We start from the raw sequence: 26,231 nt of genomic DNA on the forward strand, positions 1-26,231 counted from the left end.
GAGCCCAGGAGTGCAGAAACCAAGACCAGAAGATGCTACTATCTTGATTTTAAATTGTAGATGTCAAATGAATCACGTTGTCTACATCTTCCCAATCTGATCAGATAGTCACTTTAAAACAGCGTCTGTTGTTATTTATCACCAGTATTAACAGAGGTTGTGTAGGGAAAAATTAATTGAAGACTGCTTTACAGATTAAAGCTGACTCAGATTAGAAAAGCACAAAGTAAAGGGAACCAAGAACTATCCTGATAGATAAAAGCATTTGAAATGGGTCCCCCTCAGTGCCAGCACAGCTCCAAGTGGACCAGAGGTGCATCCTCCCCCCGCACAGCAGCGGTGAGCACAACGAGCAGCCCTGTGTGCACTGATGGGGTGTAATGTGCCCAGCTGTGGCAAAAAGCACCCCCAGTCTGGCTGAGCCAGCCAACAGCCACAACTGCACGGCCTCCAAACCATCTTTTGAAGCGGCATCCCGGAGAATCTCCAGCAGACATCTGGCCACAGCTGGCTGCTTAATCAGCTGCCTGCAGGAAGAGCCACATGCATAATAAACCAATTTTCATTTAAGCCGATCTTGCACTGGTGTGACCTTTTCCAGGAGTGCGTTTGTGTGAAGTCCAGCAAACAGCAGCACTAAAGCTCGGCAGCTGCGTGCGGGGAGGCTCCGGCAATTCAGCGCTGGCAGCCCGGGCCGGGGGCAGCGAGGAGGAGGAGGAGGAGGAAGAGGAGGAGGAGGAGGAGGAGAACAGCAGGCGGTGTTTGTGTCTGCGAGCGCTGAAGAGAGCGGGCTCGGGGGGAAGATAAGGCTGCACATCTGCGGGCTGGCTGGAGAGGCTGCTTAACATGCAGAGCCACCACACGGAGTGTGAGCTGCTGCACCGGTGACTCAGCGGGGAGAACGAACAGGGAAGGGAGGAAATTTGCAGTTTAATTAAACTACTCGGAATTATCAAAGTGGGGCAAACAGAGGAGCAGCACAGGGGAATCCAGAGGGCAGTGGCTGTCACCTCATACAGGAGCACATTAGTGTAAATAAAAGGAATCCAAATCAAGAGCATCAGCAGGTCTCTGGAGGGAGGAATCCAGGAGGCAGCAAGAGAAGGGTTAGACCACTATAGAGTCACCAAACCATTGAGGTTGGAAAAGACCCTTTATCTCCTGGAGTCCAGCCCCAGTACAAAGCAGCAGAAAGGCAGAATTCCTCTGATCACCTCCTCAGAGGGGTTGTACGAGGCCCCTGCAGACACTGTGGGTGCTGCAGACCACACAGGAGGACGTCTCCTTCAAGACCTACCCCACAACCCTCAGTCTTGTCCTAATCAGGGCCAGAGTGAGTAAGACAACAACACTGTGGAGGAAGGTGCTGCTTCCAGGTTATATCGGTTTTGAGTGGCAGCATTTTGGCAGCGGGGGGACCCTCCTCCCCTGCCCATCCCAAGTGCAGGACATTGCCTCGTGAGAGGAGCACACTGTCACGTTAATTCTCAGGCTCTGTACAACCACAGACAGCAGCAGCAGCACTTAATAGAACCTGGCACTTGTTCGGTAACCACCCCACATGTGCCAGGCCGTACAGCTCCTGCCTTGCATCCAGCAGACACTGCAGGCACCCCCAAGCACAGATGCAGCCACAACCCAGCAGGTAAAGGCAATGCAGAGATGACAATTTATCAGTGCTGCTAAAGCACATTAAACAAATCCAAACCTTTCTCCACTCAGGCCTCTCTGCACTAGTTATCCTCTTACACACAGTAGAGCAACAAAGGAGAAATATCAATATCTTTGTGAGGTTTTTAACAGCTGAGTTTGTCATCATTTTTCCCCACTCTGCTAAAGTCTTGGGGAGATGTATGAGGACAAGTTATTCTCTGTGGTGAGTCATCCCTGGCCTTGCCCACTTTGAGAGGTGTTTGATTGATACCAGGGTGAGAAAGCCCCAGATGGCAGAACATGCTGCTTTACCAGCATTCCCACTGTGCCCCTTCAGCAGGGCACGACTCACCTGCAGAGACCCAGGATCGGGTTTGTGAACACCAAGAAATTGCAGGGCTCTGCTCTCATCAGAGCTGGGGAAAAACTCCAAGACAGCCAAGTGAAGATAGAGCTCAAGCAGCTCCACATGGTTTTGGAACCAGGTTTAAAAGATTTAAATGTTCCAGGAGATGAAAGTATTGACTACTAAATTGATTCAACAAAACTCATCCTCATGCTCATGAGAGACTGAGCATTTAAATTCTATATTGCACACATTTTCTAGTGATTTTTTGTAAAACAAACTTCTTCATTACAAGTTAAAAGACTTTGCTGTACTTTTCTTTGTTTAGTTTTCTAAAGGGCAAAGCTCAGTGTATGGCTAGTTCTGACCTGTCTTCAGGAGGCCATCAGACATCCTTCTGGGCTCACGAGCCACACACCCACCCACGGCCACACCGGGATCACAGCGTGTTCCCTCCCCATCCATGTCTCTAATGAGCAGTGGGTCACAAGGAGGAACACTGACCCCTTTCTCATTAGTCAATAGCTTATGGCAGTAGGGATCAGGCAGGGAAAATCCAGCTTTTGTATTCTTACAGGTGTTCTGACCTTGTCCTTCAGAGCAGGTTTGTACACCCAGAGCTCCCACTTTTACCTGGAGCCACACCAGCCTTCTGCAGCAAACAGCTCTGCTGGCTCCACACAACTCCAGTGGGCTGTGAGAGCTTGGCAGCCTCTGACACAGCTCTCATATTATGGGGAAGCAGGTGGAGAAATGAATGTTGCTGTGGGTTCTCAGACCGGCGTATACCAGCCTCCTGATGGGTGGGAGTGCCACCACCCCAGCCTCGCCTCCTGGCAAAGCCATTTCCTGCACCTGCAAAGCCCCATCTCCTTAGGCAGCACTAGCACATTCCCCCTGGCCACAGGATGCTCACTGGTGAGGTCTGTGACACAGCTCAAACACACAAGGGCTCGGAAATGTGAGCTGCTCATGTCCCCTGAGCTCCCAGCTGAGCACTGGCTGATCAGAATAAATGATATTTCAGAAGCAGCTCATCTGGATGAGCCTTTCAAATCACACTGTCCTCACCAAGACACCTCAGTTTTACAGTTCCTAAACTCAACTTTTCCTTGATGTAAATAAACAAGCAAGAGCTGAAGGCTGAGTTAGTGCAGAGTCAGCCAAAGGTCACACCAATACCTGCGGGCACACGAGCACTTTGTGGGTACAGTTTGTAATGAGCTGGGCCACTGCTAAGGGTTGGCTGGCCAGGCTGGCCTCAGCAGGTAGAGATTTGCTTCTAGACCTGGGGATAAGATAGACAGCTGCTCTCCTGGATGCGAGGATACTCCTCAGGATCACTGCCTGGATTTTTAATTTTTTTAATAAATACTTTGCTTTGAGAACTGCATTTATGCAGAAACCTGCTGGAAGGATTACTGCAAATAGATGATCCTACATCAAAGAGCCACTTTCAAGCCAATGCACAATTTCCAGAAGACCCCTGCCTCCCTCAGGGGACAACAATGTACACCCTGCATGCAGGGACAGCTGTGCTGCAGCCAGTGTCACCCCACAAAGCTGTAACAAGATGAAGGTGACTCCATCAGTAGCACCAAATGCTGTCAGTGCCACATCTGGTCACTTGGGACAAGTTTCTGTTGCAAAGACACTTTACTTCATAGCTTGATTGTAGAGGAAAAGCTGGGGTTTTTTCAATGGTGTAAGGATTCTGGAACAAGAAATCTGCATATTTCCAGGGAACATGTACCAGCATCCAGGTCTGCAATTTAGATCACGCTGGCTTTGTTATGCAATGACTTCTGCTCTGAGACAAGCAGCCAGCTCCAGAAGAAAGGGCCCTAACACACTTCAAACCAGGTTGTTAACAGGCAGAGGCCAAGAGCTTCATGCCACACTTTTTGCACTGAATGCACATGAAGGACTAATATGAAACACCAAGAGAAGTCACACATGGACAGAAGGGCACAAACTGTGGAAAGAGAGCCAGGGCTGTAAAGTCCAGGGGGCCAGGACAGGGTGTATTTTCCCTAGATGGCTGCTAATGCATTTTACCCATTTCTACCACCTTGAAATCCCTGGGGGGAAGGTGGGGGAGAGCCACATTGCAAGTCCTGAACAAGCACAACATTTAAGCGCAGAGGAGAGACTGTGCTGGTGTGTCCTGCAGCCCAGCACGAGGTGGGAGATCTGCAAGCAAGCATGGGACATCTCAGGCAGAGATGTGACACTGCAGCAGAGCAGTGACACTGATGGCAGCTCTCAGCCTGGACCGTGTCCCAGACCTGGCACCTCACAGGACACAGGCCACCAGATAACCGTGTAATGACACTTAACCAGACATCGTGAGAACTTCACTGTCCTGGGGACAGCCACGAGCTGATATCTCCCCACCTGCATTTCCTACCTGCCCCCAGCAGGCTGTGGAGCTCACCCCTGTGCTTTGTGTGCTTTTGGAAAAGTCATGCTGCCAAGTGCCCCGGCAGTGACTGCTGCAGTGGTGAAGCCCAACATGAGACAGTCACGCTGCAGATCTGATCCTGCACACGGCTGCTGGAGCAGAGTGCTCCAGAGAGCCTCCAGATGGTACCTCTGGCACTGCTTTATTGCATTTGCCAGGGACACCCCAGAAAACAGTATGCAGGCATTGAGTTAATGAAACTAGCTGCTAGGCACGAAGGGTTAACAGTCCAGCTAGAAAGATTAATTCATGCCCAAACCCCTTTCTGTTGTCACTTACTGAGAGAAAAAAGTTAAGCACTGTAAAAGGGGCAGCGATAATTGCATTTCCTTAAGGACGTGTCTGGCAGGAGGTCGCTATCTGCTCCATGAAGTACGTGACCATGATACTGTCATTTTGACAGAATCAATCTATGTAGTCATTAATCTTACAAATTAAAAACCCATAAATCTCTGTTAAACCCACTGTCATTGATTAGGAATTACATTACCACAATACACAGAAGCCTTTTAATTTTGTTTTTCCTCCAAAATGAATAAACAGGTCTGTTCAGTTTATCTTCTCCTATGCTGGAGTGATAAAGGGCAAAGCCATTTCATGGCTATGCATCATTGTTTTGGAACAAAATCATACCTAAGAAGCTTGGGAAAGGGGAGAATGAAGAAGAAAATTCAGTTCCCAGGGATGTAATTTAGCCCAACTACTTATTATTACTTCTCAGGAGTATCAGACACTGAGGCAGAATTTGTCAAACTTTAAATCTTGTAAATTTGGTTGATATATGCCCTGTGGATAATCCAGCAGGTCTCCTCATGGAAAAGATAAGGACATTTGTTGTCTTGGATTTTTACCTGCTTGCCAATTTTTTTTTGATGCTCCTAGCCATTGGAAATAGTCCAGTTTGATCAGCTATCCAATGAATCGACCTTCCAAGGTAACAGGTAATTGCTTCTCATTACAGTAATGACTCAATAATTCACACAAATGACCAGGAAATCCACTGCCACCTTCTGAATTTTGACATCTGGGTGGTGCTCTAAAATGCAAAAGTAGACATGAACTTCAGAATAGAGGCAATTCAATTAGAGACAGGATTGATGTTCTGATAGTTCAACACACAAATGCTCCACTAGACCAGCCTGACTCCATCTTCACTATAAACCCTGCAGTTCTGGTGTGATTAGGTCACCTCTTCATCTTGTTCAAGTATTTGGGAAGCAAAGTGAGGTCTTTCTGATAATTAGTTATAAAATTGTTCAGGTTTAGCCATCTGTCAGTTTTGCTGCTGGGAGGATACCTATAAAAGAAGACTTCTGAGAATAAGGACTCACAGACAAGAGCTTTCTGGAGGATGTTTCTGAGAGCAGCTGGTGAGTACAGGAATGGGAGAGTGAGCACCCATGGATACACTCCCAAAGCAAGACCAATGTCCCAGCTGCATTCCAGCAGCTCCAGCAGGAAATATAAAAGGGCTCAGGGAGTGAAACTTGTTCAACTCTTCCACCTTCTTCACTCACCTTTTCTCACAATGTCCATCCCCTGTAACTGCCCCTTGCTTCAAATAAGGAGAAAAGAAACTCTATGAGCTGTCAGTTTGGATGCAAGCACCTCAATGAAGGGTAATTAAATACAGCATGTGTGCTCTTTTAGTAGTTGTTTACAGCTGGAAGATCAAATGGTTTTCTCAGACTTTGATCTTGATGCTTCTCCTTGAAAAAACACACAGACAAGTTCAATGGACCCTAGCTGCAACTTTCTAGGGATGATGTTGACTGGATTCAGTGTCCCTTAGCAGAGCTGCACACCTTCAGGCTGGGGAAACAAAGGCAGTTTTTCCAGTCTGTAAGGGCAACATACCCATAAGTTAAACTGAAAAGGTGGGGAAGTTCAGGGTGCAAACCCCAAACCAGCAGCCTAGGAGCAGAAGTTGAAGAAGCAGCCACTCAGTGTCTCATCCAAACCTCAGGGCTGCTCTCACTGCTTCGTCCCATTGCTGCTCTGAAGTGCTGGCTGACTTGGGAAGGAACCAACCACATTTATCACTACAACTGTCACCAAGGACAGTAGCCTTTTTTTAATAGAAAAGGACATCTATTTTGTGTAAAAAAATCTTTTATTGCAAGGTCTTATGCAAGAATTTTGTAATCTTTTCACATAGTTTAACATCAGGAATTTTTTCCTGATCTTCTGGGTGAGCTGTTGCTCTAAGGACACAAGGCAAGTTAATTTAAATAGTCCCCAAGACCAAGCCCAGCCAGAGGGAGCTATGGGACACTGACAAGAGCCAACAATTTAATTTGCCTGAGGGCTAGAAAGTCAGAGACTAGTACAAGATGCCCTGAACACCAAGTAGCCGTAACAAATACCCCCCTTCAGAAACACTGCAGCTGAATCTTGCCTTTCACTGCATCTCACAGACAATAGGAGGCACTTAGGAATTTGCCAGTTCTCAAATTGGCCAGCAAGCCCAAGCTAATCCAATTGGAATAGGAATAGAAACATTTGCCAGAGTGAAGCAAACCACACAAGATCAATAAACATAGATCCTGGGACAAGGAAAAATTACTGTGTCTGAAGAAGGAAACAAATGAGAGAAAAATCCCAAATCAATTATTGCCAGGATCTGGTGAAAAATGAAATAGAAAGTGGAATAGCAAAATGGCAGTTCTATGTGTATGCATGAAATGAGTAGATATGAGGAAAAAATACACATTTACTATTTACACACGAGACAACTCCCTCTCCACATTCACAGAGCTCCTTCCACAGCTGCATGCACTGGGTTCAAAGGGAAAACAGTGAAAAGCACCAGAAAAGATGGGAAGGTTTGTTCCTGCAGATGCACCTTTCCAGAATGAGCAATGCCTGAGACATCCCCACGGGGCTTTGAAGAGAAACATTGCCTCCATTTGCTGAGTCTACTTTGAATGCTAAAATACAGCATTTGATAACTCATTCCTTGCAAGAGCATACAGGTAAGAGGTTAAAAAAGCAGCAGCTAATGACACTCAATCACCTGCCAGCCAGTGACAGAAACAGGTTGCCAAAGGATGGACTTGTGGTATGGTTCAATACAGAAACCCCGACAAGAAAGGGATGTGAATAAAAATTGCAACTCCACAAGGAAGCCAGGCAGATTTTCAGGGATACACACACACACACATATATTCAAGATAACACTCTTAGTCACCCAGCTATGATTTACAGCACTTGAGGTGGTATCTGTTGTCATGGACTTGAGTCTACAGGACCAAATTTCAATATTTTGCCCTTCAAACCATCTAGGGATGGCCTGTTTTGGATACCAGAGGAGAAGGTGGAAGGAATTCTATTTTAAACACTGTTCAGTTTAGACTTCAAAATAATTATGCATTTTATTGCAGTGGAGTCAGAATTTTTCTGTGGGTGTCATCTGGGAAAGACCTGCCTTTCCAGTCACAGCAACAGACAAAAGATTTAATTTGCTCTCTGTGTGCTTGAGCTAAACTTACCAAAGCAGTGGAGTATCTAAAATACTGCAATATGGTTTGAAATAATCATGTTTTGCCAGTGACTAAAACCAGAAATTTTTTTCTGTTCATGAGTTAGTCAGCTGCTAAAGTTAATTCCTCTATGAAGTTTAGATTGCCAAGGACCCCATAATTTGTAAGTCACCAGACTGATCTTGCTCTTTCCTAAAGCCAGATCTCTAATGATTCGAACTTCAATAAATCCTGTGAACACTCTCATCCTGTTTAGACAATTCCATATCACCCTTCTTCCAAATCCAAGTCTTTGCAGTCTTGTTCACATGGGAGTACAGATTACAAGCCCACAGCAATCAGCTGGCACAGCCTGCACTGCCCACAGTGCTCTCCTACTTCCCTGTATAAATTCACTGAGGCTGCAGGATTACTGGATGCTTTCCTCATGCCAAATAGGACTGCCATGCACAAGGCACATGTTTAGCCAGTGTTCTGGTAAGGCCTATTCTCCATCAGCAGCAGTGTCAGTGCAGAGACGGGTCCTGCTTCAACCACGCTCCTGAAGCCATGCCCACATCAGCAGCGCTGCCTGGCTTTGTCCAGAGCTGGTTGTTGATGATTTCAGAGCAGGTAGGAAGCCAGTGCCCAAGTCAAGTCTTCTGAACCAGAATCAGAGCTCTGCCTTCTTCCATGTAAAGCAGGAGAGAGATGCAGGGACAAACCTGCATTGTACTGCACTGTCTTTGGTGACATGGATGCAATTTTAAACAAAACCTTCCCGCATGTCTCAACCCTCCTCCAAATACTAAACCCAAAAGCCTCAATCCTTCTCCACCCCATCTTGGGAGTCTCTCAGCCAGCACTTGTACAGTGACATGCTCCTTCCCTAATCATGACTTATGCTAATGTTGCTCTGGAACTGATTACTAGGACAAGCTGCTCAGTGGTGTCTCTCCAAATCAATATTTCACTGCTCTCAAACCACTCAGTTGTCCTCCTCCAGAGCAAAAGCCCATGTGAAGTGCCCAGTAACTTCAGCAGAATTTCAGTGAAGGCCAGCAGTGCAGATCCTCCACCACAGTCAGTCAATCAATCTTTATTGATTTCAGTGGAGCTGCACTGCTGGCCTTCACTTAAATTCTGCTGAAGTTACTGGGCACTTCACATGGGCTTTTGGACCAGCATCTTTAGCCAGCAGGAGCCTAAAGAAGTTTTTGTACCTTTTCACATCACCTATAAGGCAAGGCCTGGTAACATCTGCAATGGGCAGACCTGCAGCAGCTCCTTCTGAGTAGTTAACAGCCCACACAGCAGCAAATCACCACTAATGCCTGGTTCTCACACCACACGGGGCTGCAGAGCAAAAACGCCTCCAGAGCTGCACTCAGAAATGCTGCAGCTGAAACCTTAATCATCTCCACGGAGGCCAACTTGGTCATGCCTTAAAACCCTTGCTCACTTTCTCCTTCAAGGTTCCCTTTGGGAGCAGAAGCTGGTGTTCCTCAGCTCAGGGGGCTGGGGTGGTGCTGGTCACACGGGCAGGGCAGGAGAGCATTTCCCAGCTCCATCTGTGGAAGGGAAAGCCTGTGGTTTTATAGGTGCTCCCACTCACAGCAGTGTCTGGAAGGGGCAGGAGGTATGTCCTTCTCCAGTTTAGGTCATGATGGAGAACGTGATTCACAGACCTAAATGCAAGTGAATTTTATGCAAGGACCTGTCCTAACCCACCTACAAAGAAGGTGCCACTGTGGGTCCTACAGCAAGCTTAGCTCCCCCCCATAAAATGTATCTGGGCCTGAAGCCAATTACTTCAGTGTATCTTTCATGCTAATATTTAGGTCAGAAGCAATTGAATTAAACAAATTCAAACTCCATTTGAATTTTCAGTCTTTATTGTGGTTTGCCTTTAGAGAAGACTGGTTCTCAGAAAGTCCCAGGCAACTGAGTAAATTGAGGCATTTAAAGTCTCAAGCTGGGTACCCAAAAAAAAGGGAGAAGGAAGCCATGAGCACTGCTGCTGAGCAGAGATCTGGTAAAAGAGGAAATTATTCTCAGCTCTCAAACTGTAAAGAATTTGGGTAGGGTTCCTTATTTTATAAGTATGAATTTATTTTAATTAAAATCATTTGGCATTATTTCAGCACTGTTTAAATTATTTTGGCCAAACTAGTAAATCTGATAATTCAGGACTGAATATAACCAGTTAGATTTACTGTGTGATACACCATAATCTGATCAAGCAGTCTCAAAGGATTTGACTTGTTAGCATTTCAAAAGCATAGGAGGTTTTTGAATAATTTATTACATTTCTTTCAAGCTCATCTTTGTTAATTCATTATGTAAGGATAAGGCAGATGTTTTACAGAGACTTGTGCCATATCTATTTTAACTTGTATTAATCTGTTGCCAAAGATACCCCCTCTTTGATAGACAGCTCAGGGAAAATAACAGGTACTGAAAAAGTTTAGGAGTAGATGAGGGTTGTGGCTTTCAAAATCCAGTTTCAGAGATAAGGGAATTTCCCACAAGCCCCTCCACCCTTTCTGAGAAAGAAGTTTTGTTCATTTTCTTCTCCCTGATTTCCTGCCTCACTCAAGTTTAGTTTTAACACACCCACCCATCCTTCTGCTAGAAGCTACAACACGTCTTGCATCCAAACCTCTGGAAATAGAACCATTAGCTGGGTTAAACAAACCCACAGCACCTCAGCTCAGCCTGATGGGGATGTTTTTCCCCCTGCCAACTACCATGGGCTGTGAGCAGGCATTTTTTGCCCAGCTCAGTAGAAGACATCCCACCCTCCTCTGCCTCCCAGCAGCTGTTCAGGGCTGGGAAAACAAAGCTTCCTGCCTTGCCTGCATCCCAAGAGGACACTCACCACAGGTTATTTTGCTTTGTTCTTCTTCTGCCCAGCAACGAGGTTTTTTTGCCAGAGGTTTGAATTCCTGTGAACAAACTCTACCGAGTTCATTTGGAAAAGGGCACAGGTTCATTGCTTGCTCTCCTTTCTGGGGGCCCAGGGCAGCAGGGTAATGCTCCAGGGCTGCAAACACAGCACAGGGGCCTCTTCTCCATGTAAATAGCAAATAGTGCCCAGCTGTGCTCACCTGGAAACTACAGTGAAAATCATCTCACCCCTCTAAGTGGTAAATAGTTACCACACAAGCAGCTGCAATTCAGACACTTCCCCTGGAATATGATGGATCTGGAGCTGTTTCTCTCTACTGGATACAGGAGTGTAGACAGCTACCCTAATCTTGGCAGATGTCTAAACCTAGGGGGATAGGAAAGCCAGTGTTCTTCAGCCAGAAGAGGGACTAAAATTCTGCACTTTCAGACGACAGTTGTGAAAAAGAGCACTGCTGATGTATGCAGGCAAGATTATGGTCTTGCCCATGGGGTTAAAATGGAAAAGAAGAAATTATTTGGAGATTTCCTAGAAATCCTAGAACACTCCACCAGGTCAGAAGACTTAGGCAACTTGAAAGGATGTTTGCTGGAACTGAAGGCTACTTGAAAGTAGAATTGCATTACAGACATGTAAATGAGAATGCTGTAACCCAGCAAGCACAAATCATGAATTCAAAATCCATGAGACATTACTGCTCTAAGTGAGGCTGGGACCATCTGAGAAAGTTCCTGCTGCATCCAGTTGTAAACTGTGCTACCCAACCACTCTTCATGGGAAGACAGCCATTGAAGTGCCCTTTGAACCAAGGCTGACAGTGCTTGCTATCACAGGTCAGCCAAACATCTTTTCCTTTAGAAGCCATTTGTAACTTTTGAGGCTCAGCAGCTAAAATTTGGCAAAGTTACACGGTGAGCATATGCACCAAGAAGAAAAAACTGTGTATGCAAGCCCAGGGTAAGATGGCTTTTTGACTCACACCTGTGATGGTGCTCTCGTGCAATGCTGAGCTAAAAAAGAAACCCAGATAAAGCTGGAATGGTCCCAACATCCAATAATCTTTTTTTTTTTAAACAACAGTGAGTTTGAATTATATCATTAACTAGAATGCAAATTCTAATCCAGGAAGTTGTATTTTATCTTGATTCCATTTTCAAAACCATCTGGACATAAACCACGCAGATGAAGTAGCATCAAAAATACATGGCTATTACTAATTCTGGTATGCTGTGCCATTTCTCCCACCACCTGCTAGCAATGACACAACGTTACTCAAGAATCAAGCTTGATAAGCTTGATGAATAATTTTAATATTATTTTATTCAGCTTGCAAATTATCTCTGAGCAGATTTTTTTCTCCCCCCACCCCTCCCCATATCTATCTCGTTATTTAAAGTTAGTCACAATGGTTTCAGTGACTAATTTCTGATCTGTAACTTGTTTATGAGAACTGTGTTGCAAGCATTTGAAATTTGAAATTTGGAACTTGGTGCAGTTTAGATTTGACATGTAATTCAATAGAGGTTTACTACCTGACTAGATAACAACCCAGTCATCCTCCCAGGAGGAATACTTGCATATGAGGACTCAAAGCACACTTTTTACCAAAGTGTAGTGATTCCCTACAGTTTGCTGCACCTTCATAGAACATTCTAAAACCACAGCAACCGTGAAAACATTAAGGAAGCTTGAGAGTTAAAGTGGAAGAGGTAAGGAATTGCCTGAGATTTTCTGGTTTTACAGGATGAGCTTCAAAAATAGCAGTAGAGTCCAAACAATGCTTCCAAATATGCTCACCACCAGATCAATGTAAGAGGAGGCTTCACAAGCACCTGTAGACAAAGGCAAGGACCTTATGCAAACAACTGTTCATGTCCCAGCCATCCTCCTGCACAGGTAAGGGTGGCCTCACTAAGGAGGAGCTCTAATCCTGTAAGAAGTCACCCACTGCTCACTGAATGAAGGCTTCTGCTTCCTCACATTTCCCATCTTTTAACCTCCAGGACACGCACCAGTGTCATTTTGAAGCTGCACATATTTGAAAGCACAACATAACTGAGCAAGGCACATCTCACACGGGACAGGGCCTGCTGAGGTGAAGCAGGAGTATTCCTACAGTCTCCCAGCTGCTCAGATCCACACCTGCATTTTGGGAGGGGTGTTACCACACTGCGGGTCGAGGGAGACAACACATCCCCCTCCTCTGTCAACCCCTTGCAGAGCAGCTCAGGAAGTCTCCCAGTTTCTATTCAGCCCTGTGCAGTCCTGAGGGAAGCCTAAACACAAGGCAGGCACCCCAGAAGGGCTTTAAACCCACCCACGTGGAGCAGAGTGCTGTGAGAAACCAGTGCCTGGGACTGGGGAGCTGGGCATTGCCAAAGAGCACAGCCCCTGCCAGCCACGGGGGTCAGACCTGCTGGCACCCAGCCTCCACAGGCACTGACACCATCTTGCAGTCAAATATTTCTGCAAATATCCCGCAGCACACACTGGATTTAAAAAAAATTAAAAATTCAGACACCATTCCCTGGGTGATATTTTGCAGGGGTCTGAAGTACTCTAAAAGGATGATACATGAATCTTGTGAGAAAAACTTGCACTTTCAGTACAAAACAGACTGACCAAACAGTTGAAATAGCTTGTGAGTCACTTGTAGCACCAGCCCCATCAGACTGGCAGCTACACCTCCTGTAACAGCACCCTGGACCCACATGCTCTGATCTTATCGCAGGGGTTATTTACACAGCATAGCACAAGCAACTCACAAAGGTCCCTCCAGCCTAATGTTTATGAATGTGTCATCACAGAAGCTTCTAGAACTGCTATGCACTCCTGCCTGCCCTGTCACAGGCATTTGAGAGCATGCAAAGATGTGTCATAACCGATATTAAACTTAATAATTAATTAAAACACCTGAGAAGAGTTTAAGTTCAGTATTCATTTTATTCTATTAATTATGATTAAAGCACTTTTCCCAACTTGCTAGTAGCATTTTCTTCATTAAGGCAGTAATTTTACTCATTAGTTTTCACCTGCAAGTCAGTCTCACACCAGCACTTGGGTTTGCTTTGTAAAAATAAAAGTCAAGAAGAGGAACCAAAGCCATGCTTTCCAATGAAAAGTTCTCCTGTGCTTCAGCTCAGGAAGTTAATTCAGCTACAGGCTCCCAATTTACAGTTCTGTCCCAGGGAGATGAAATGCACAGTCAAGCTCCCTACAGGTTTGATTGAGTAAGACAGGACCACTTTGATGGAAGATTTAACTGAGAAAGAGGGGGAAAACCTCGTCAGAGATAGATGAACACTCCAGGGGCTGCTTCAGACCGACTCACATGTTCTGCCTGTTTCTCAGCTATGCAAAGCAGTCACATGGTTCCTGGGAAAAAAATCCTGGAAGTTTTTTGTCCTGGCGTTCCTGGGGTGGAATGCTCACGTTCCCCACTCCACAGTGGTGTTTCCCAGCAGTGCACAAGATCTTTGGCTATCTGACAGGGTGACTCACACATTCAGACTGGCTCCTGTTTGATGTTAGTCACCAAGAAAACAGAGCTTCTGCCTTCCTTCATATGATTTCTTTATCCCCAGATCATAATTTATTGTGTCCTCCTTACTAAGGAAAATTTTATTTAATGGAGAATAAAACAAACTCGATTTTAGAATCATTTTGCTGAAAATAAAATGCTTTGTCTGGCACAGTTGGGCATGGACAGCACACATTACTGGTGGAAGCAAGTGGCTAAAGCAAGGATAACAAACACAAAAGGATAAAATCCAAAATGTGGGGAAAGGACCTTGGCACGAGGACTGCAGGCTGCAAATCTATTTCCTCTTGCAGTGATTAACCCCAAGAGAAAGGTGAAGAACCGGGGTTTGGGTGGCTCTGTGGGACCAGGACCAGGACACAGGGTGCTGCCTCTGGATGAAGGCTTGTCCAGCTACACCAGGGCAGCACCCACAGCTTTGATTCCACGCAGTGCTGGAGGAGCAGAAATCAGACCATTTCTGGTCTCGGCTCAGTTTTTTGCTTACACACCTGTCCCCAACACTGCTGCTTCTTTTCCTACTTGTCCCTGCCATCCCATTTTATTTTATTGCTCCATTTCCTCTTTGTGCTGGTGTGAACATTTTGTTGTCTCATTTGGTATTTTCCATTTCTCTGGGAAAACTGAGTGTTGTGCTGGAATCTCTTTCCACTCTCATGGTCTGTTTCACACAGTAAGAACATCCAGGCAGCCAAGCACACGGGGTACCCCACACCTTGGGCAAAGACATCCTCACAGGGCACGAGGTGAAAGGCTCTGGGCTTTACTGTAAATGGCAAACTACTGTAAAAGGGCCTGTGGGGGCAAGGAAAGAGGAGAGACTCCTCTGATTTGTTAGACCTCCACCACAGCTGCCTAACTTCAACTGGCTTGGGAAATGACTGTCATGGGGCCCAGCTCTCCAGCAGCTCAGTGATATTTCTCCTACTCAGTGCATCTCAGAGAGCTCAGGAAGAACATCAGGGGTCTCAGACCCCTGAGCCACACACCCACAGTGATCACTTGGATGCCAAGGCTATAAAAACAGTGTCTTTTCCTCAAAAGCACGTGCTCAGAAACAACCTGAAGTGTCTCATTCTGAAATTACATGGGTCTACACACACCTTTAAATATGAACCTGGACTTCACGCCCAAGAGGCTTCTGAAAGAGCCTGAAAGTCACCCAAAGGATTTGTTCTTGGGGAGTCCAGCCCTGACACCACAGGAGCATCCAGGTTTCATTAGCACAGCTCCCGTGCATTTAAGAGCACCACGGACCACCAATCTATAAACCACACTGCCATGCTCTAAAGACAGTAACAAAGATTATAGTGCTTACAAGCCACAAACATTAAATTGTATGTATTGTTTATTTAAAAGCATCACAAGGTTCTCATTTGTGTGAGTAACAACTGCTCAGTGCTATAATCAAATGAAAAGCCCGGATCTCTGCTGACCCCAAAACACTTAAAACAATCAGGATCAGCTATATAAGAACTGTCCTCCCTTTTACCTTTCCATAGAGCTTTTTCCTCTACACAGCCCCCAGCAAGATGACACAAGTCCTTCCAAGTCCTTAAAAGGACTTCCACAGACCTATTTTTAAGCCTGCTAAAGTCACCTTGTTAATTGTGTCTTCTCGACTTCCTCAGCTGACCACTGCCAAGGGTGACTTCACTTTAGGGAGGAATTTGACTGTTTATGTGGATATTCACACAGCACGAACTTCAGCAGAACAGACAGCTCAGCTGAGTCCCGGTGCTCTGTCACACAGTGTTACCACCAGCAAGGCTGCACGTTGGGGTTCAGGATTTGGTGAGCACTTGTGTTGACAAGGAAGGTTAAACAGCACATGCTCGAGGTGATGCTGCAAACACGGTGTCTTAACCCCCTCAGCATCTTCCCCAGGAGCCAGGGAGATGCTGTACATGACTCAGGTGTAGGAAACAGGCATCGTGCCTGAGCTAATTCTCAACTACCTCAAGCTAGAATTAACAGAAACACAGGAGAGAGCCTGGCTGGCCCAGTCCAGCTGGGGAGAAAAGCCTGGAGCTGACAAGTCCCCTCCTGGTGGTGGTGTGGCTGCAGAGAATCAGCAGCAGATCAGCTGGCTCCAGCAGAGCCTGCTCAGGGAGGACAGCACAAACCACGTTCACACTGGTTCCTCCTTGCCCTCACACCCACCACCCTGAGCCACCGGGCCACCTCTCCAGGCACCAAGGCAGCAACAGGAGGCTGCATTAACTTCACTTGCTCTCATCGTACCTCCTCCTCTGGGAAAGTTTTTGAGCCTCCTAACTCTTGCTGCCAGCTGTCAAGATAGAGTTATTGTTTATCACAGCAAAGCCCTTTGATTGGCATCCCTGTGAGAGGGCAGAGCTCCTGTCCTGGGGCAGACCTGGAGAGAGGCACGTGGTGCCATCAGTGTTGAGGCAGGTAGAGAAGAGCAGGGGTGTTACCCCTCCTCTGGCTTCCCCTTTACAGCTCCTGTTAAGGGATGACAGGGCATTTTCTTGAGTTTAGCTTCATCTTAAGTGGGTCAGACAGTCCTGGCTGCTGTTTCTCAATGCAATGCTACATCCAGAGAGGGAAGAACAAAGCCCAGGTAATCTTGGGAGGAAGATGTGTTTTCACACTTTTATAAAGGGCCCCAGCATCAGTTTAGAAGTGTCAATGAAACTTTTCTAACTCCAGGCTCAGGAGCTTTGTTAGGTCCTTGCTTCTCAGTCATACACACTACAAAGCAAGAACAGCCACGAATGGCTTACAAATAGCTTTACACAGGTCAGCACTGGTCCTTCCCTGGGTTACATCTAGGAACTTTCCTGGGTTTTATCTCTATGAATCTACACCCCAAATAATGTTTTGCTATGGCACAAAACCCCCAAGAATAAAATAACAGATCTGCAGTAATGATGACAGACCTGCCTACATAAGGAAACGCAAGAAAACAAAACCTGACTTTTTGCCTGAAAAATAACCTGCTGAAAGACTGTGTTTGGAACTGAAGTTTAGTGTCTGTTATTTGTTTAAATGCCCATTGGAGTTTAATGCTTAAGGTGATGTGAGATACCATCAGGTGGTTGGGTTCACCCAGGTCAAGCACAACTTCACTTTAGTCTCAGGCCTTTCTCCTCTATGCAGAAAAGTAATAGATTTCCCAAAATGCAGAGGTGACATAGAAAATTTCACCAGATATTACTCTGCTCTTATAAAACTACAGTGAGCCCAAAGTGTTCTCAATAAATCAGCAAGTAGCTGTTAACCCCACTGAGTTCTGTTTTCCAGCAGGTGTTGCTGCATGCAGTGCCTGACCCCTGAGCCCAGGATCAGGCTCTGGCAAACACCTGCCCTGAAAAAGTCACAACTCTGCTCCATTTCCCATATGCATTAACAGGAAACAAACACAGCATCTGACCTCTCCAGATACATTCACATGAGAATAATGTGCTATAAACCTCTGACACGGCTGCATTCACTCTAAACTGTCCAAAACAGCTGCTGTTCCACCACCTTTACTCCCACTCAGTACCAGGCTGATGAAAGAGCAACTCCTAAGCATTCCTGACCCTAAGTAAGATATGTGGGGAAAAATAGATCTCATTTCAAGATGCATCCTAATCAGCATCAAGATCTCTGTTCAGTGGATATTTAATGTTTAAAAATAGTAAAAATTAAAAAAAAAAAAAAGGCTGAGAAGATTAGAGAGTTTTCAAAGGTTTAAAACTGAAGTTGGCACAAGCTCAAAGATGCTGTAGTTTGTTAAAAGGCAAGAAGCAGGAAGAATTTTAATAACAGGGGTTTCCTAGTCCATCCCTAATTAACAACATGATGGAGTTCACACTACAGCAGAGTGATTTGGGGTAGAGAAAACACTGTATTAGTAGTATATAATTATTTATATTGCATTTGTATTTACAAATACAGCATATTGGGCTCAGCATTGCAAAGCACACCCAGAAAACACAAAGGAAACCCCAGAGTCCATTCATGCTCCAGCAGTTTTTGCACTCCCCACTTTGTCCTTTTCCCCTGCACTGTAGCCCAGGCCTCTCTGCTGTAGCATCACAGCCCATCCACTCCACAGCTCCCCGGGGTCCAGGAGGGCCACCAGGACATGGAGCTGAACGGTGCCTGGGGGGTCTGCACGTCCTACTTCCCAGTTACAGCACCAGCCCTCTCTGCATCCTCACTCAACTCCTAGCAAGGCACACTAACTAGACACAGCCAAAGCCCTCCCTGCCCTTTTTTCTAGGCAAGAACAGGGAGGCAGAAACCTGCTGCTTAACTACATCTGCATGCTGTAGTGACCTGCCATGCCCTGCCCATATTGAAGGCAGTGGGGTGGCCTTGATCCCTTAAAAGATATTGGCTCTCAGTGAGGGATGAGCATGTGCAATTAGCAGCACAGACTGGTTTCATCCCTCTCCAGTGCCCAGGGGAGCCGACTGTCAGAATAGCTCCAGCTGTTTAATAAAGCTCAAACCTGCTGTCTAAAGGTTAGACCCTTTCTGAACCACAGCAAACACTTCAGGTGGCCTGGCTTTGTGGGCCACTTAGGACTCTGCATCCCTTGTCCTTCTGTGATTTAATGGCATAAAGTGAATAGAGCAAGAGGCAGAGCTGATGGGGGTGGTCCCACCACCCTCAGAGGGGAGGGCAGGGAGCACCACTGCCAAAGCCTGGGACACACAAAGGACTGACAACACACTGAAGGGCAGCTCATGGGCTGCAGAGGGAGGTGGAGAGCAGGAGATAAACTGCACAGAGTAGCAAGAGCTGCTGAACACCTCCAGGCACCTCTGCAGAGGGGAGAGGACAATGCTGCAGTTCATCCTAATCTAAAATGGACTGTACAACACAAAAATATGTAGCAAGCTGGTGTGCACTGTCACAATGGAAAACCTAACCACATCAGGGTAGAAAGGGATGGGGGTGGTGCCAATCATAAGAGCAGAATCATGTGCAGCCCCTCAGGGAGGTGCCATCCTCCCAAAACAGCCCATCTCCCATGCCAAGCATGAAGCATTCATCCTAGCTCAGACCAGGCCCTTACTGCAGCATTCACACTTGTCAAAGTCACCCATTTCCCATCTTTCTGGTGTGAAAACAGACACCATTCAAAAGGAAAGAGGTAAAAATCCACAGAATGGGGAACATTTGGATAAAGTGAGATTGGAGAGACTTTCAGCAGCAGTTTTTGGGCAGACCAGGGTGGCTGCTGAGCTATCAATTTCAGTACATCAGAATCTAAGTGGAGCAAGACTGTTTTTGAGACAGTGGCCTTGACACAACCATTATATTTCTTTTTCCTTTAGAGCAAAGTTCCATACCTGCCATGCAACACCCTGCTGAGGCCAACGCAGCTGCCAGACACCAGCACTCTGCGGGGAAGCTGAGCCCTTTGTGCTCTCCTTGGAGCCTCCATTGCCTCACCTGGACAAGCAGCTTGTGCTCTGCATGGTTTTGGCAAAGTTCCACCTGCTGTCAAACCTGCCACCCCTCAAGCAAGTCCCCAGGGACCTGAGGACCAGCTCGTTTAACTCAAGCCTCTTTTGTGCAGACCCCTGTAGGGCACCTTTGCAGCAGCACAAACCACAGTGCCCCCACTGCACCCGGGCTTTTAAAGAGTGATGTTCCAGAGCAGTACCCTTCATATGCTCTGTGCCTCACCAAGGAAAAAAAAAAGAGGTTTAAAAATCACCTTGCACTGCCTGCTGAAGGCTGATGTGGGGAGATAAGTTTCCTTGGTCAACAGAATTGGGAGAAAGCTTTCCTGGGCTCTCCTTCTGCTAATAAAAGATTATACATGAAGAACCAACTGCAACTTAACATCACAAAACACTCACTGTTTGTGCTTCTCCTGAGGAGCAGATGAAGGGAAGCGGGCCCATGTCTGGGAGGCTCAGAAACCAAAGACATACAGCCCACAGCACTGCACCTGCACACAGGAGGACCAGACTCTGGTGAGCTCCCCCTGCTTCTCAGAAAACACAGAAACAAGGAAATATTCCCAACATTTTCCCCTTGGGTCTCGTTTGAAAATGGTTTTCCCTAAAGCTAAGGCTCCAACCCAGCAATGAGTTTGTAAAGAGAGGATCTGCACGGCAGACAGCAGAGCTCAGGACAGCTGGAACAGGAGGCAACACCCAGCAGGCTGAAATTCCCTTGGAAAGTAGCAGCTACAGCCTGGCCAGCCAGTGTCACTGACACCAGGCAGTGCCAAACACTGCCAGCAGCATGCACAAACAGTGATTCAGTGTCTCTTCCACCTTCTAAGAGAAATAACCTCTTGGTACAAGGATGGGTCAGTCTGTCTCATCAACCAGAGGTTAGGCAAAGAGCAAAATGGGAAGAAAGGATGAACACACAGTGCCAATTATTTCTTTATCCTCACTTCAGAGTCCCTCCACCCCCACCTGAGTCTCTATCCCCTGCAGCCTCTAGCTTTTTCCACTCCAACATCATGCATCACTTTTTATCACTCCTGCCATTTGGTTCCTTAAGTCCCCCTCTTCTAATCAGTGAAAACTTTATCTGTCTCTCCCCAAAACAAAGTCTCAGGGAACTATTTTGGAAGAGCTGCCAAGAGCATATCTTTCTGCTGACAGGCAAAGTCTGAGAAACTGCCTAGTCATGGTCCTGATACCCTGTGTGACAGTCAAGTCAGTGCAGTAACTGATACTCTGTGCCATTACAAAGATAACACGAGTTGCTTAAAAAGCTCCTGCTGCCTAATCTCTGGTGACATCTTTAACTCCAGCTGCCAAAACTTGTGCTTACTCATCCATTGTTATCCCCTGTCCCATGTTTTCTGAATGGGAAGTCAAAAAGCTGAACACATTTGAACCTAAATAAGCATCCACTGACATCAAGAGCAGCCACTGCTATACATCACTGGTGTGTTTTATATTTTAAGGGAAAATAAGTTTCTTGCACTGTATTTCAGCTACTGCCCTTCCCAGGGAGAGGAAGCAGGATGGGAGTCAGGCAAGGCTGGGGTCAATGCTGGGCAGGCAGGAGCAGACTCATGAAGAAAGAGCTCAGAGTGATTTTCCATAGAGGGACAAGCTTGAACCAGAGGCAGAAAAACTTACCTAAGCATATAATGACATATTATTAGTATATAGTTACAGTATTACAGTGGGCAATAGGAGAATGTATTTATAGAATAAATATAATAACCACCTAAGCTTTCAGCAATACATTGGCAGTAACTATAGGAATTTCACACTGCATTCTCTGAGTCAGCCCAAGGTCCTGCCTGGGCAGGTCTGGGCTGGTCCTGCACCAAAATAAGGGTGTTTATCAAATGCACAGAGCTCCAAATGCCCCACAGGCTGCTGCTGCCCATCCCAGGGCTCACTGCAGGCTCTGAGCCCTTCCCAAAGGAGCCACAGCCAATCCTATCCCCTGTGCCAGAACGATTCCAGCAGCAGGCCAGCACAGCCCTGTTCACTGGCTTTGCTCCTGAGCATCATGGTATTGGAGACATGAACAGTTGGGCAACAGTCATTCTTCCTGCAACGAAAGGGTTTTTTCATATGTTTCTCATAACATTATAGCAAATTTTAAACAGTCATTATACAGTTATAGAGCCTTATTTTAATTAGTTATGATAATTAGTCTCAATTTTTCTGCATGTAGTCTATTATCCCTTCCTATCCCAGCACTATTTTTCCATTACTTTGCACTTGGGTTGTATTGCACAAGTGGGACGTGAAATATTTACAACCATAATACCCCCAGAAAGTATTGCTTTCCAAATTCAAAAACTAGATCCACTATAGTTCCACTGAAGGCTTTGACTAATATTCCATTTTAACAAAAGCCTTGTAGGAAAGAACCCTTTTGAGTAGCTCCGGCTGCCGTTCTTGCCCGTGCCCCTGGCAGCAGTGCCCACAGCGAGCTCTCTCGGGGCAGGCTGCGGCAAAGTCCTTGTAACGGGGGACAAGAACGAGATAAAAGGCCAGAAACGGAAAGGGGATAAAGCGAAAGAAGGAAAAGGAAAATCCTCTCCTTTCCCCCGCCACAAGTTGCTAATTACCTCCACAAGGAGGGCTAATTACCCAGGCAGACGGCAGAGCGCCTGCGAGGGATTAAGGAGCTGCAGAGACATTCAGCAGCCCGTCCTCCCGCCCTGCTGGGACCCGTCCCCGCTGCGCCAGGAGCGGGAGCAGCTCCCAAGGCAGCTCCGGTGTTCAGGTGTGCTGAGCGTGGGGGATGCCCGTACCCCCAGCAGCAGGACGGGGCTAAAGCTGTGGCAGAGGACACCCCAGCTGAGGACACCCCGGAGCAGCTCTCCCCGAGCCCCTTCGGAGGCGGCTCCCGAGTCCCGCCCGCGCAGCCCTCGCTCCTCGTTCAGTGGTGCCACCAAGTGCCACCAGCCCCGGCACGGGACAGCCCCGCTCTCCCCGCTGGGGGATGCTTCCCGCGCATCCCTTGGGCAAACTGGCCCGGCGAGGGCCGCTTGTAGCCTGGATCTCCTGCAGACAGAAGTTTGTCTAAAGGGACACAGTAATGAAAACCGTTTTTTGGTTTTTTTGTGTTTTTTTTTTTTTTTTTGTTTGTTTGTTTGTTTTTGTTTGTTTGTTTTGTTTTTTCTGAAATCAGTAAGATGCACCCACTGGAAAAATATTCACTTGAGAAAAGAGCAAAAATTTTGTTACTATTCCAAAGCATGGCCATGCACACACCAAAGGTAATTTCAGCTAAATCAGGGTGAATTGATAACAGCATCATTTCCTCTACATGGAGGTGGGGATCAAATTTTACTGCCAGCATTAATTAGGGGAACTAGTCACTTGACTGTGCATTTATTCAAGGGTTCCCCCGGGTTTCTGGAAAATCAGCCCAGTCTGTGCCTTGCAGGGGTGCACATGACCTGAAAAGGAATCACTTAATTTCATGGCCTCGAGATACAAAAGGGCAATTTCAGTTTTTGGCAAGAGAATGAAGTTGGGTCTGAAAGATGGGGTGCTCGTTTAGATCAAAGTCCTGTCCAGCCAGCACAGTGCTGCCAGCTCACAGATCAATGTCCAAGCTGCTTTTTGAGGTTCTTAATAATTGGATTTGATCAGAAGCTTTGAGAGGCATCACCCCATCTCAGCAACATTCCCTGGTGATGGGATGCAGGCTCTGCAAGGGGCTGGGTAGCGACAGAATGAACCCCTGTAAAGTCAACTTGAATGCTCAGTTCTTTGAATGTATTTTCATATTTTCCCTGTTGTCTTCTTTAAGCACCATTATCGTTCACCAGCAGTAAATCCATCACCAGGCAGAGTGCAAGGACATAGCAGCAAGGGAAGGTGGCACGCAGGGAGCACGAGGAAGGCGTGTGAGCAGGTTCCAATGTTTGTGCAGGTCTGCACAAACATCAGCCTGAGCAAGGCAGACAACAGCCCTCTGCTGCTGCACCTGAACACCCTGCCACAGCTGCTGTCCCTGCCCTGCCACCTCTCCAGGATTAATGTCACCATAACTCACATCACACCACAGCCAGGCCAGACACCAGGATCCTTCCCAACATCTGTTTGGGGATAGAGAGGAAGGAACAGACCTCCCAATCCCTCCTATGAAAGGACCAAGAGTTCTTCTAGAGGCCAGTGGATGTAAGAGCCCAGAGTGCCCCAGCTCCCTGTGGCCATCAGCTCCTGACCCTGCTGGGCACAGGCTTCACCCAAATCCCACACAGCACCTCTAGAGTCCTTCCCAGGCAGACACCATCCTCTCCACCTTCCTGAGGGATCCTCAGGCTGCAGATACTCCTGAGTGAGGCTGTACCAAAAGCAGGCATGATTCCAGTGTGCAGAGAGAGGGGAGCTTCCCTGTCTCCAAGCCAGGGTGAGGGAGCACCTCCTTGCAGGGGAGGCTGAAGGGAGCAAGGACAGGAAGGTCCATGGACCAGAGCCAGGCTATGTTAAACATAACATGACCAGCGCCCCAGGGTGCAGCAGCTCAGCCACACACTTGAAGAGACACTGTGCCCTGTGCCACTGAGGCCAGGTGACACAGGTGGCACCCACTGCCCTCCCTGCTGGGGTCCAGTGGCTGCTGCAGGCTCCAGCCCCCCCAAACAGCACCTACACCTTGCTGTAGACTCCACAGAAAAACCACCCTTGTAGTTTAAAGCTATTTCAATAGCTTCCCTCTTCAGGGATCACCCCGAGGTGCACACCACCCCTCTGCCTGCCACCATGGAGGGGCCTTTCCCCAGACCCCGTTGCAGCCAAGCTGTGAGGCTGAGACTGCAGAGATACAGAGCCTTTACCACCTCTCACAAGACTCTGTATCCCTGAGTTCAAGCATGAGATGCAGGCTCTGGGGATTAACAGGTCCCCCCTTGCTTATGCTAAGGCCAGCAAGAACTCTCCATCAGCACAGCCACAAAGTTCCTGCTCGCTGTAGAGATGTCACCTAGCCCTGCTGGCTTTGCCTGTGCACTCACTGAGACCAAGGCAAGAAGCTGAGTCTCCAACCCTTATCAAAAAAGCTCAATTTCAGTTCAGGTTCCCAGGATCACTCTTTAGCAGTCCCTAAAGGTTACTTGCTGTGTTTGTGAACTGTTTTGAAAGTACCAAATCTTTCAGAGAAAGAGGAATAAAAGAAGGATATCAGCTTTAAGCAAAGAAGATGAGAAGCAAACATACACATACAGTTTTTCAAAAATCATGAACAGCTGATATTGCATCCAAGTTGCCACACAGGGTCCCAGTAGCAGCCCTGGTGCCATGCTGGGTGCTCAGCCCCGAGCACATCCCCAAAGAAATACCCCATAACCAAGGGGAAAGCTCTCTACCACTCACCAGATCGTTGTGAGCTTTACTGAGATCACCAGGCACCGTCAGAGTGAGGGAGCAGCTCCCTGGCCAAGCAAGGCATGGCTGGGGCTGAACTGAAGACATCCACCTTTACAGTCTGACTCAGGAAAAAGGCAAAGTTCCTGGGCTGAGCTTAAATAGAGCTCCCAGCCCTCACTGGGGGAGGCCCCAGGTGGAGCTGACCAGGGACAATCAAGACCTGTTAGTGTACTCAGGCCCTGGCAGGAGAGGTGGGTGGCACCCCAGGTTGCAGGTGGTACCTGACCTTTATTGGTCTCCAGAGGCTGCAGAGCTAGAGAAACGTCTCCTGGAGAGGGTCCATGCAGCAGGATCTTACCACCCCTCCAGAATGAGCAGAAGATTTAAAAGAGTCAGGAAAGAAGATCTAGGACACAAGAAACATCCCTCCATGAGCCAAACCTTCCAGGCTTCCTTGCCAGCACAGCTGCCCATCACAGCTTCATGTGAAGCCTCCACTGCTGCCACCCCTAAAGTCCATGAGGCTTCAAAGCCCTGGGACAGCAAAAGCCCCACCACTATCTCACAAAAGAGAAGATTCAGCAACATAAGTGACATTTAGCCAGGAGGAGGGGTGGCAGTGCCAAGCCACAGCTGTGCAGTGTGACAGGGCACTGGCTGGAGCCCCCATGCTGGTGGCACTTGGCTGAGCTTCTCCCGCATCCCCGGCTGCGGACTGCAGGGACGGCCCCACCAAGCCCAGCACGAATCTGTGGTGGGTCACAGCTCAGCAGGAGCAGGGTGATGCATCAAAGGGAGTGAGCAGGGCAGGTGGGAGCTCTGCGGGCTGGATCCTGCCAGCCAGATGCTCTTGGGCTGGTAGGGACAAACACTGAAGCCGGGGAAATCCGTGCAGGTTGCTGTGGGGAAAACACAGCTCACTCCAATTCAACTGGGAGACCGTGGGGGAAAGCACATGGAAAGCACAGGGAGCAGGGAACCTCCCTGGAACCGCTGCTCCGCCTTAGCTTTCGGTGGCATCGCAGCACCATCTGCCGGGAGCGCAAGGGAGCCGGGCAGGCTGCTCCGCAGCTCCAG

At 47.3% G+C, this 26,231-nt stretch overlaps 1 long non-coding RNA gene across 2 annotated transcripts in view; it reads right to left on the reverse strand.

Moving 5' to 3' along the window:
* LOC138118799 (uncharacterized) overlaps positions 1–25,271 on the reverse strand; it is a 62,015-nt gene extending 36,744 nt beyond the window's left edge. For both annotated transcript variants that reach the window (XR_011155287.1, XR_011155286.1), the window contains exon 1: positions 25,161–25,271. This is a non-coding gene — a long non-coding RNA (uncharacterized lncRNA). The remainder of the gene's footprint in view (positions 1–25,160) is intronic.
* Positions 25,272–26,231: the final 960 nt, after the last annotated feature.

The sequence above is a fragment of the Aphelocoma coerulescens genome, chromosome 14, assembly GCF_041296385.1.
Source record: "Aphelocoma coerulescens isolate FSJ_1873_10779 chromosome 14, UR_Acoe_1.0, whole genome shotgun sequence".
Taxonomy (NCBI): Eukaryota; Metazoa; Chordata; class Aves; order Passeriformes; family Corvidae; genus Aphelocoma; species Aphelocoma coerulescens.